Source organism: Silene latifolia, chromosome Y, assembly GCF_048544455.1.
Source record: "Silene latifolia isolate original U9 population chromosome Y, ASM4854445v1, whole genome shotgun sequence".
In the NCBI taxonomy this organism is placed as follows: Eukaryota; Viridiplantae; Streptophyta; class Magnoliopsida; order Caryophyllales; family Caryophyllaceae; genus Silene; species Silene latifolia.
Genome location: NC_133538.1, coordinates 191,425,605 through 191,438,555, shown reverse-complemented (window position 1 = coordinate 191,438,555; position 12,951 = coordinate 191,425,605). Strand labels below are relative to the sequence as shown.

Here is a 12,951-nt window from a genome sequence, read left to right as displayed (position 1 = left end):
TGTTTGGTACCATCGCCGTGCATTCGACCGACCCATTCGACCAACTCAACATCAATCAACATGTTTTAATTAACATATTTTCAACTCATTTTCAAAACAAAATCCTTTTTTAAGGCACTCTTTTAAAATTCTTGATCGTGAGTAGTCGCTACGAGAAAACTTGTCTCTAAAGTCGTCTATGTCGCAAACTTCATACACGTAAGTTTGAGGGTGTAAACAACTCACTTTATTTTATGTATTTACTGTTTTTATGAGTCTATAAGCATGAACAATGCATAACACGATTCAAATACAGCTTAGACGAGCCAAAACCGAGTTTTGGCCTGAGACAGAAGCTCCTTGCTATGCAAGGGAGCTCGCGCCTCTTGTGGGTCTCGGGTCAGACTCATCCGTGTTTGAGTTCGTCTTTCCTTCAACACTTTCTTTTATTTTTACTTCTTTCCTTTTACGGTTTTTACCATTTCGAATGTTTCAAACCATTTCTATGACAAACCTTTTAACCATAAATCATAATCATCCTTGGTTCTTTATACCATGGTGGTTTATTCTGTGACATGGTGATATATTTGGTTAATTACATTTTAATGGGTATTTTAACACCCTTTTCTTTTATTTAGCATTTTTCTCATCTGTTTACATTTGTAAACATATTAGTCATAATTCATAATCATCCTTGGTTCTTTATACCATGTCGGTTTAATCCGAGTACGATGACAAACTTGACTAATTACAAAGAAATGAACTTAACATAATTAGTTCAAATCAAACATTTTACATTTTTATTTGTAAACGATGCTTTTCAAACATGCAAATCCGACAACGAATATTACTAACATAATAGTAATTATTCCGAGTCATGGAAATCATATTTGCAAATCTTTCATCATAAATACGGTTTTAAACAACCTTTTCAGAAACCAGGAGACGCCCCCTTGGGTCGGCTCATGGCTCGCGCCCAGAGGGACCGCCTGTTTTCAGATTTTAAAACCAGGGCAGAGCACCTTCCATCGCCAATAGGCTCGCGCCTTAACAGGCCTGCCTAGCGCTGTTCTGCCTCATTTTTAGCACTTGTATAGGACGATCCCGATTATGGTTCATCCATATACGTGACGGATCAGATTGACAAGCTTATGTTTTTACACTTTGTCATTTGACACCCTTTTTCAATAAATGGATCGTGTTAAGCATCATAACCTGAACTTGGTAAATGGATGTTTAATTTCCGTTCTCACATGCAAATCAACCATAAATCCAACTTGACATCTTATACTTGATACTTGGATTAACAAACCGACTTAGAAAGCTCACATGTTAGGTTAAACTTTTGGATGCACATTCATGCATTTTAACCGTCCTATCAACTTTTGCACTTAAACAACCACGACCGATCAGTAGAGGCCGCTAACGCGGGCGGGATTGGGTGTCCGATTAAAGGGCTTCCCAATACGTACCCTCACCCCTTACTCAGAACCTTTGGATAGTGGATGGCCTTATCCAGGGCGTACGAGAGCCATTTTAGGAATAGAATGCTAAAAGGGGGACGAGTCCTTATCTTTAGTACCTATGTCAAACACCGCTTTTTGCCTTGGTTAACCTAGGTCTAAAGTGGATTTCGAACGGGTTCCAAGCATCCCACAAATGCTTGGTGGCGACTCCGAACATCTCTGCATCGTTTCGCGGCCCTTGCCGAGACGATACCGACCGATCTAAAACGATCCGGTTGAAAGCATTTTACGCCGCCGAGCGTGGCTTTCAAAGAGACCTCTGCATGTCCACAGTTTGGCTTGGCGTGCAGGTGGCCCGTGACCGCAGATCGGTAGGTGGCCCAAATCCGCAGACCGAGACGTGGCCCATGTCCACAGATTGGCAACTCCACTATGGATTACTAGGACACTTGTGTCTTTGTGATCCTTAGAGGTGAAACTCGAATGAGGTCGTGGTTAAAGTGCATTAATTGATATTACGGTCATAAGTCGGGTTCCTTGTCCGGGCCCACAACCTAACGCTTTTCGACCAATTGGCTCGTCTCGTCGGCGTGAGTTTTCTCATCCCCGCGATTCGAATCCCGATTGAGTCAAGCATACCATTGACGTTACACATTTCTGTTTCGTCAAAGAGCTTTTATCACTTTCGAGCACGAGGCTAGGGCACCCTCCTTACACATTTTGTTTGGATTGGTATCCCTCTCGCAAATCGGGGTTTGATCGCTTGGTGTGTAACCCACCCTCTTAAGCCAAAACCCGGGTCAGCATTATGCATAATATAATGAACTGTGAGTGCTTATGTGCTACTTGATCATAAGTCCTTCCGTGTCATTTTCAAACTTTCAAAAACACTTTTTCGCGTCGTTATAATGGCCATTTCAAACCTCGGTCTTTCGCCGACCGATGCACGCCTTTCTAGGCAGTCGTAATGACGATTTTCAAACCCGGTTTTTATAACCATTTCAACACGCCTTTCTAGGCCGTCATAATGGCGATTTTCAAAACCCGGTTTTTATAACCATTTAAACACGCCTTTCTAGGCCGTCATAATGACGATTTTCAAAACCCGGTTTTTATAACCATTTCAACACACCTTTTATGCCGTCGTAATGACGATTTTCAAACCTGGTTTTTATAACCCTTTAAACACACCTTTCTAGGCTGTCGTAATGACGATTTTCAAAATCCGGTTTTTTATAACCATTTCAACACGCCTTTCTAGGTCGTCGTAATGACGATTTTCAAATCCGATTTTCTACAACCTTTTCAACACACCTTCCTAGGCCGTCGTAATGACGATTTTTCGAGACCCGGTTTTTACAACCGTTTCTAAGCATCTTTTTATGCCGTTATAATGGCCATTTCGAAACCCGGTTTTTATAACCATTTCAAATGCACCTTTTTATACCGTTGTAATGACGATTTCAAACCTTGGTTTTCACAAACCATTTTAAAATCCCCTTTTACGTCGTCAAAATGGCCGTTTCAAAACTCGGTCTGCCGCCAACCGTTGCATTCTCAAAGTGCCCTTTTACGCCGTCGTAATGACGAATTCTACCCTCGAATTTTCAAAATTCAAAATCAATTTTTAAACAGAAACGTTTTTCAAACCGTCGTAATGACGATTTTAACCCGTGGAACTTTCCAAAATTTCAAATGTCGTTTTCGAAATCAAATTTGGCTTTTCTAAGCCGTCGTAATGACGATTTCAATTCTCACAATTTTCGATTTGCATACCGTCTTTCAAAGGTTAAAACAGTTTTCTAACCCGTCGTAATGACGAATTCAATCCTCACAATTTCCACTTTCAAATCTTTGAAAACAAATTTAACCGTTTTCAGATTTCAATCAAATTTCAAATATTTGAAAACAAATCTAACCGTTTTCAAATTTCAATTCAAAATCAAATCTTTGAAAACAAATCTAACCGTTTTCAAATTTCATTTCAAAATCAAATATTGAAAACAACTTTAACCGGTTTCAAAATCCAAAACAAAATTCAAATATTTGAAAACAAATTAAACCGTTTTCAGATTTTAATCAAATTTCAAATGTTTGAAAACAAATCTAACCGTTTTCTAATTTCAAATTCAAAATCAAATCTTTGAAAACAAATTTAACCGTTTTCAAATTTCAATCCGATTCCAAATTGTTTGAAAAAAAATCTAACCGTTTTCAAATTTTCAACCCAATTTTAAAATCCTTTGAAAACAAACTTAACCGTTTTCATGGCCATTGTGATAACGATTCCAAATTATTCGATTCTCGATTTTCTAATCCGTGATTCGGAATTTTAGAAAACCGTCTTTGGAAACAACACTTTGTTTTCAGAGCCGCCGCAATTTCAACTCAAACCGTCTTTTGAAAACAAACTTAAGACAACTCTTCAACTGATCGACTTTCGGAGATCCCTACTCTTCGGAAGCCGTCCATAAAACGACAAATGAATCTTTTTGAAAATTTGTATTTTCGAAAATTTCAGTCCACCTTTCTGATTCAGCCTTGAGTTGATTTCAAGTCAAGTCTTCCAGATAACATCGAGTCTCTGCAGAAGTTACTACCTAACTTCTGGTCTAGACCGTGTCGCCTAATTATCAAGACATATTCAATGACGTTAGCAGAGTCAAAACCTCTCGGGTATTAAACCCATCTTTCCCCTAAATTACGGGTCAAAGGTCAGTTTGTGTACGCATCTTGTCCAACGGCATCACGCCAAAAGTGCACATCCAAACTGAGTCAGAAGACGTCTGTCTAGGCATCATTAAGCCAAAGTCGACACTCGAGTCTAAGTTCAACTTCATGCACCAAGAGTTCAGACACAAGAGGTCATTCACGGTCTTTAATGAACTCATTACCTGGTCACACCGTCGTGTCTTCACGACAAAACTACCTTTTCTACATATGTGTCGCACTTGCCTTTGTTTGTGCAATACCTTGCAAAGACAAGTTATAACGCCTATCGTTATGTCAAATAGGAATCCCTTGGGTGCCATCGATCATCGAAGAGAAACTCAAGAAGCCGATCAATCTGCATCTGCCATGACTTCTGCTGAAACCAATAACATGGTCCTTCGACTCCTAACTACCGTGGAGAACTTGAGCACTCGTCTCTCCCATGTTGAGGACAAAATGATAACCGGGAATTTTCCTTTATCTGGTATTGAGCAAAGGGTTAAGCTCCTTAAAAGCCGGCTACTGGCCAACGACCAAACCAAAACCAGACAACCTCATAGGTCCTTCCCGGATCTGGGTATGCCTTATGCCATAGCCTTGGAAAGGATAACCTCCCAAGGAAAACTTCAACCAATTGGTCCAACTCCAGACCCTCTACCAAACAAGCGAGGACGTAGATGAGACGGAAAACTGTTTTGCCAATATCACCAAGGTCGCGGACACGATACTGAAATGTGTCTCCCCCTAAAACGTGTCATCCTTGACATGATTGAAAAGGGTGAGTTACCATTACCTCCCTCAACAAACAAAAAGAACAACCCTCCAAAATACCCTACTGAACACAGCCAGGAATCTTCCCTAGACTTCTCTCATCTCGTCTCTCATGACGATGAGAAAATTCATGCAATTGATGAAGATGGCTGATGGGACAAGAGTTGGTCGTCACACATCCATCAAACACATTTATAATACTCAACAAAAAACTAGTTAGTGGTAAGTCGAGGTCGATCCATGGGACGGTGTGCTTTGGGTTCTAAGTCTATCTATCTCAATTTATGCTAGTGTCACAATTGATGGGGTTTGTAGTTGTGTCTAGACTAATGCAAGCAATAAAGTAGAACGAGCAATAAAAGGAAAGATGTAAACAATTGATTAAAAGTGCTAGGATATCATGGGGTCACGGGGGATTCATGGTGTTGATCATACAAACATGTTTACAAGGTTGCAAGCAATTAATGTTGTGGAGGAACCGAGTTGGGTTATATCTTACGGTTCTTAGGAAGAGTTGGGTCCCGGAGCCGAATAGATTAGATTGTACAACACCTACAAGTCGACTTACTTTCCTCCTAATCAACTTCTATGCATGGTCTAATAAGACTCGAGTTGGTTTATATCTTACGAGTCAAGTTGAGTAGATAAGAGATGGTAAAAATGCAAGGATTCATAGGCTTAGCATTTCATCAAACATAACATGTGCATAAAGTTGACATCACAACAAACAAGCAATTTAATCATGTGAACATATTAGATTAAGCATGAATCAATCCCCATGTTTGTTTCCCTTAATTACCCACTAATCCTAGCTAAGAGACTACTCACTCATTATCAAGTTTAACATGCTAACAAGGTTGTCAATCATATTAACAAGGTAAAACATGATGAACAAGTAAGAAAGATTAACAATAATTAAAATAAGGATTAAGAGAGTTATACCTATGGAGATTCCAAAATAATAATGCAAAGAATAATAGAAGAAATTGATGATTGATGGAAGGTTGTCAATCTCCCAATAATAACCCAATAATCTTGAATTACCCAATAATAAACTTGAATAATAAACTTGAACAATAATTAAGGAGAGATTAATGTGTAATTTGTGTGGAAAGATTGAGATTAATCTATTCTAATCTACTCCTAATATAATCTAAGAAAGCTTGATTTAATCTAATAAAACTTGGTTCTAATCTAATAAAACTTGATGGTTTGATTATTACAAATGGGGTATTTATAGTGGAAATTAGGTGGATGCATTAGGGTTAACTAAGGGCTAAACTAGTAATTACACTTTTGAGATTTGAGCAGGGAGAAGCCGGTATTTTTCGAAGGAAGGGCGTCTTTCACGGAGCTTGAACAACACGAAAATTGCTGTAAAGGAATCCGAGCGGATTAGTGTCGGGACGGGCGGATTGTAGCAAGGGAATCCGAGCGGATTTGGAGCAAGACGCTCGGATTGTACCAAGGGAATCCGAGCGGATTTGGAGGAACACGAGCGTCTTTCTGAGAACACGAGCGTCTTCTGCGTAAGACGCGCGGATTCCCGAACTGCTTTTTTGTTTGACCTTGGATTGTAAAACGGACGTCATTTTCTCATCCGGACTCCTATTGGAGTGATTCAAAAGCCTAGATCACTTGTTTTTTCGACGCCGTTCCATCTAGAATATTTTAAGAGCCAAAAGAGCAACTCTTGGTTTGCGTTCCGAGCCATTTTCTTCATGAATGGCTTCCTTGCTTTTCCTCCTTGCTTTAAACCTTATGACCCTTCTATATACTCTTTATTCTTACATCTTTGGTCATCATTCTTGCCTACTCTTCATACTAGTCCATCTAATATCATCAATAAGCTTCCAAATATGCACGAAAGACGGGAATTTCCGCCTCATTTATCTCCTTTTCTACAAACCATATGAAATGCGATAGAAAAGCAAATAGGAAGGTTTTGACGGATAAAATGGCCATAGAATGTTATAATAGTATGCAAAATAGGCTCAATTAGGGGACTAAATGTGCGCAAATAATGTTCACATCAAATATCCCAAATCAACCTTTACTCGTCCCAAGTAAAGAGGTGACTAAAACTAGACCTTTATTTAAACTAACCTAATAACATAACCGATATGAGACAATTAGCGGGTCTCACTCCGCCCCTTCAACTCACAACAAGACAACCATGAGGTAGGATGCCTTCTTGCAAGGCAAGGTGGGTCTTGCCAAAATGGCGACACATCCAATCATTAAGCACACAAAATCAAGTAATGGATGCATCTACAAAAGAATAGCCACTTTCCTCATCTAAGTGGCGGAAATTATCTACAAGGGAAGCAATTCAAGGGTACACACTCCTTCATAGATACAATTTCTTCAAACTACTAAGCCTAGAAGGATACCAATAAATCACCTCCAAGTTGTGTCAAGCTAGGGTACCTTTGTCCTCAATCGTTAAATGCTTTTGTCAAGAGTAGACTCCCTATGGCGTTAGAAACACTGGAGGATCGCGGAATTCCCCCTCTTGCCTAGACAAGAAGAAGGGTCGTCCCCTCTCTACCATGCACAAAAATGGATAAGATGGAAAAGGGATCGATAGTATTTGAGTTTCATTTTGGGAGTTTGCTTTCATTGTTGTTTTTCCCCCCAATTTCTTGTGGCATATAACATTTGAGAACACTTTCTTTTTGCCATTTCTTTTTGATTTTTGGCATTTCAACACTTGACAACTTTCAACTTTTCTTTGCATTTCTTTTTGAACATTTTCAAAGTCACCCCATATGTAGGGAGGGTGCCTTATTTTTGAAGCTTTAGGAGTCTATTTTTGCTCCTCTTTTCTTTTGATGCATTTTGCAAACTTTCTTTCACTTTTCATTTCATTGAACTCAAATTGATTTCTTTTTGTGCCCATTCCCTTTGATGACAAAATGTGTGGTAGAACATGGATGAATGATGGATGGATGCATAGTTTCAAGGGTCACCTTGGAATAAATGGTAACCAAGGAGTTATCACACCACAAGGTACTCTTGACTAGGCCTTAATCCATGGGTCAAGGGATACTAGCATGACACATCCTAGGGTGTTTTACAAGTATTCTAACAAGCAAAGTCTTAAGAAGAAAAAGCATCTACTAGGGCCTATATACACTAGTCAAGCTTCCCAAGTAGACGGTTTCGCAAAAATTTTTCTAACATGCAAACTACATGCCATGATGCAACTAACATATATACATCCTAATGCAAATGATTCTACCAACTAATATGTCAAATAAACTAAATGCAAGTCCTAAGTTCACATTGTTTTTACCGCATCAATCAAAATAAAGCCACATAGTCATTAACATAAAGAGGAAAAAGGAGATTGGAAAGATCATACCATGCGGTCTTCAATATCCTCATGTCTCGGATGTGGCATAGTCAATCAATGTGAAAAAGGATGAACAAACACAATATATACAAAACAATATATACAAGTCTACACTACAAAGGAAATGAACTTGTTTTTGGATTTTTCAAATTTTCAAATTTTTATGGTTTTTATTTTTATGAAATTAAAAGACATATTTTTGTGATTTTTCGAAATTTTTCAATTTTTATGCATTTTTGGAATATAAATTTCCATCCCCCACTTTATTTTGGACATTGTCCTCAATGTACATGTAGGAGTAGGAATGAAAAAGAAATACATGTTTTTGGATTTTTGATTTTTTGAAATAAAGTACAAATGCAATGATATGGTATGAATGAATGCATGCTCTAACTAAATGCAATTCTATATGACATATATAACAAATGAATGCAATCTAAACTATACTATATGATGCATGATTTCTAGTAAATTATGGTCACCTATGATCAAACCTCCCCAAACCGATTTAAACACTATTTCTAGTGTAGAAATGAATAGGTTTGGCCATTAGTGACAATGCATGAATTCTAGTCTACATGCAATTATCTATATGAATTATATTACAATGCAACTATACTATTAACTAACTAATGTAAATGCAATATGAAATATAATACAAATGCAAGCTAAATGTATATGTATATAACTAAATGCAAGTGGAAATGTAATGCAAAGTGAAAGGAAAGGGTATCTTAAAAATGGTGGTTTGAGGGAGGACTCCACCAAACTCATTCATATTCCATTATCCATGGAGCTCAATGCTCTCAATAGTTGATCAAAGGTTTGTGAATGGTCCTCAAGTAAGCATGAATAAGTCTTGAACCATTGCCAAATAGAGTAGGGCCAATCCATGAGGGACCTCCCTTTGAACTCCTTCCCCTTCTCTTTTGCTTTGTGATGGTGGCCTTCCCGGCTCTTAAAACTAGCAAACTTGAGATTCTTGTCATGGGGGCTTTTCCGGTTGCTCCTATTTCTTCCAAAGTTGAAGATGCGAATGCTTGGACTAGTCAATTCTCCAAGGATAGAAGGCGAACTTTCATGGCATTGATGATGGGATGTCTTAGGATTTGGGATAGTGGATGCCAAATTTTCACATATAGACTCCTTCTTAACCTTTTCTTTGAGCTTCCCCACTAAGTAATTCTTGTATGACGATTTGACTTTCGTGAGAAGGTCCATAATGTCATCTCCAACTTTCATGGGCTCCATAGTGCACTACTACAAGAACCCTTTACTACATCGGAGTTTTAGGGTCATGGACATGGGATAGTGCTCCGATGTAGAGTTCGGTCATGTCCTTATGGTAGTAATGCACATCGGATTTACAACCGATGTCCATTTTTGGATGGACATCGGATTTCTTATATATCCCATGTCCATTATTGTTGATACACATCAGATTTTACTCATAATCCCATGTCCTTTACTTGGATGGACATCGGATTTCTTATATATCCCATGTCCATTATTATTGATACACATCAGATTTTACTCATAATCCCATGTCCTTTACAATCTTGTACATCGCTTACTTTCCAAATCCGATGTCCTTTAGTACCCATACACATCGAGTTTTTCCAAAACTTCATGTGTTTTAGAAACGTTTACATCCAATTTCTGTTTGAACCGATGTCCATTATTTTGTCAATTTTTTTAAAAAAAAAAATTGGAAATGGTACTTCTAATGCAAATGAACTGTTAATCCAAAACAGAGGCCATTCATAAATGGCAAACCATATTCCATTCATAGATGGCTTACCCAAATTGGAGGCCATTCAACCAAACATATCAAATTCATACCAAATTTTGACAAACGTTGTTCGTCATACATTGTTTGAATTCAAGCAGCTAATTTAAACAATCCAACAAAGGTTTCGTAATACGTTTCTTACGACAACAAAACATGGCCTTCAAGATCCCGAGACAAACAGAGTTTTCAGAATCAAACTAATAGATTACTACTACAACTAGGCATTCAGAAAATAGTTCGCCCACAAGTCCCGAACTTCATCGATTTCATCCTGTGAATATGCCATTTTGTCTTGAAAAACCTGAAAATCATGCACATGACGACGTCTTATATAATACCACAAATACTAAAACAAATTAAGCTCAATAATGGGATTTTATGGTAGTAAAACTTGGCAAGGCGACAACAAGCGGCCATCATAGGCTATCATAGTTACTTGTTGATCGGCAAGGGGGTAAACATTACTTGAAAACATTATACAAGAGTTTTAAAATTTCGGGTAATCTGACCTCATCGATAGCTTTCGTCGGTCCGAACGAGTCACAATTTCCAGCATGTACCTCATTATGTAGTACCCGCATTCTCGTATCACCTTCTTGACGAGCACACTAAAACAAAGATGTCGGCAAATTAAAGCAACCATTTTTTGCTATTTAAACGTAATAAAACAAGTAGACATCTGATATAGTAATGAACTTACATTAATTTTCAGCCATTGCGGTGTTTGAGAACTCTTTCTTGCCCCACCGTTGTAGCCGTACACTCGTATAGCTCTATATAAGGTTTCCAATAAATAATTGTCGCGAATATAGTTCGAAATGGACATTCAAATAACATTGTGCATGCATAATAACTATCAAGTTCAACTTACGTATTAATGTAGGTTCTTAACTTTGAAGGCACTGAATTTCCCGTTGAATCAAACCAAAGTACTTGATTACGATCAACAACGTCAAATACAAGGAGCATCCAATGATCCCTGTGATTAATTTGTAATTTATTACATAATAATCAATAATCAAACTGTTGATACATTTTTTAATACGAGGCGGTAAGGCTGAGTACTTACTTAGCACCATATGGAGCGAAGTCAACAAAAAGATAGCATGATAAAGAAGACGAGAAAGCTCTCTTGGTGGAAAAAGATAAAGAAGACAAATAAGTTAACCCATTATATCTAACTTGCTCCAAAACATACCTGTGCATCAATAAAACTTGCATGCCTTAAGAAAGAGAAAGCCCATGAACACAAAATCTCGATTCTCGAACTTTTAAGATTCAAGTGCCTGATGTTATGTTGTACTGAGGCATGATCCTTGGAGGTGATCAGTCTGTTTGTGGCCGACATAAAACAACAAAGAAGATGAGTATAACAATTAAATAATTGATGACGCATAGAACATTCGATAATCATTAATTAACAAAGTAAAAATGAAAAGATTAAGTACCATTTCTAGAACGTAAAGATCCACAACTTATCCCTCTTCGTTCTACATCTTGTTTGAATTGGATTGGTCACACAACAAAGCAATTACATAATTAAGCAATAGAGAAACACAATTAAGCTACAACTTTACAAAGAATCTAGAATTACACACATTACGCCCACTCCCTTCATTTGACCTAACTCATGTATGACACTAAAAACTGTGTTTAACATATGAGTAAGACACTTGAACATGTCATCTTAAGCCTAACTGGCTTAACTAGCTGATTTTATTGACCAATAGACAAGTATCGGCATTGGACATGCATACATATAGAACAATTCTACATAGATTAGAGGAACATAGACAAGGTAAAAAGATTTCCAAGAAAGGCTAGCGGACAACGAAAAACACTCAAATAAGCGTTTCAAGAATTCCCGTATTAGAGTCTATCCTATCAATATAAAATGCCTCCCTCTTTAATGATGGAATTACAATCTATCAAAATAAAACAATTGAATGGGGTTTGCATTTATAAATTAACAAAGATTCCATCGAATCAAACAAATTAAGAGACTAAAATGGGTACAAATGCTCAAGGCAGCTTCCCGCGATACTACAGAACTGATAAACATAATTTGCACACACACAAAAAAGACCAATGGTAGATTTTCAGGGAACTTCACTACTTCTACTGAATTCATTTCCATACGAGTTCGGTAACATATGTGTATAATATTACTACAATACAAGCATTTGAGAAGATAGTAACATAGTAATTAACTTTCAAGGTTAAACCCTTGTCAAAGAAAGCTACTGCAATGGATAGTCATTAACCGTCAAGGTTAAACCCATAAATTTTACGACAAGTAATTACCAGAGTCCGTGTTGAGTAGAGCACATCCAGTCGCTCCTCGCCTTTTCGCTCTCGTCTCTCCTCAACTTTCTTCTCTATCTCCAACTTACAGTCGCTGCAACAACATCAAACCCTCCATCGATCAATAAACAAATTAAAACCAAAACAAAATACTACTACCTTCTTCCTAATCATTTATTTACCTTCAAATTAAAATAGAAAACCCCTTAATTCAAGATGTCATCAAAGAGTAGCTACCGAGTTAATCACAAACAACATTAATGTAACAGAAATTAATCCACCCTAACCAACAATCAAAATAGAAAACCTCCAATTTCACCTAACCCTAACCCTAACTTAAACAACTCTAAATTTTCAATCAATTTATACTAACAAATCAATTACTACCCAAAATTGTATGTAAATAACAATAATAAACCCTATTAAAACAACTTATAACAAAAAAATTAAGTAAAAATCAGACCTATATCAAATAGGAATTAGATGACTAGAAGAGAGTGAGACGGCGTACTAGGGTCGGCGGCGGGTCGGCGGTTCGGCGGTGGTTCTTCGGTAGGAAGGTGTGGTGT

At 37.6% G+C, this 12,951-nt stretch overlaps 1 long non-coding RNA gene across 1 annotated transcript; it reads right to left on the bottom strand.

The window, feature by feature from the left end:
• Nucleotides 1-10,663: 10,663 nt before the first annotated feature.
• LOC141627263 (uncharacterized) lies at nucleotides 10,664-11,057 on the bottom strand. Its single transcript, XR_012536823.1, has 3 exons — nucleotides 10,950-11,057; nucleotides 10,779-10,851; nucleotides 10,664-10,686 (listed from the first exon to the last, which is right to left on the bottom strand). It is a non-coding gene; the product is annotated as an uncharacterized LOC141627263 (long non-coding RNA).
• Nucleotides 11,058-12,951: the final 1,894 nt, after the last annotated feature.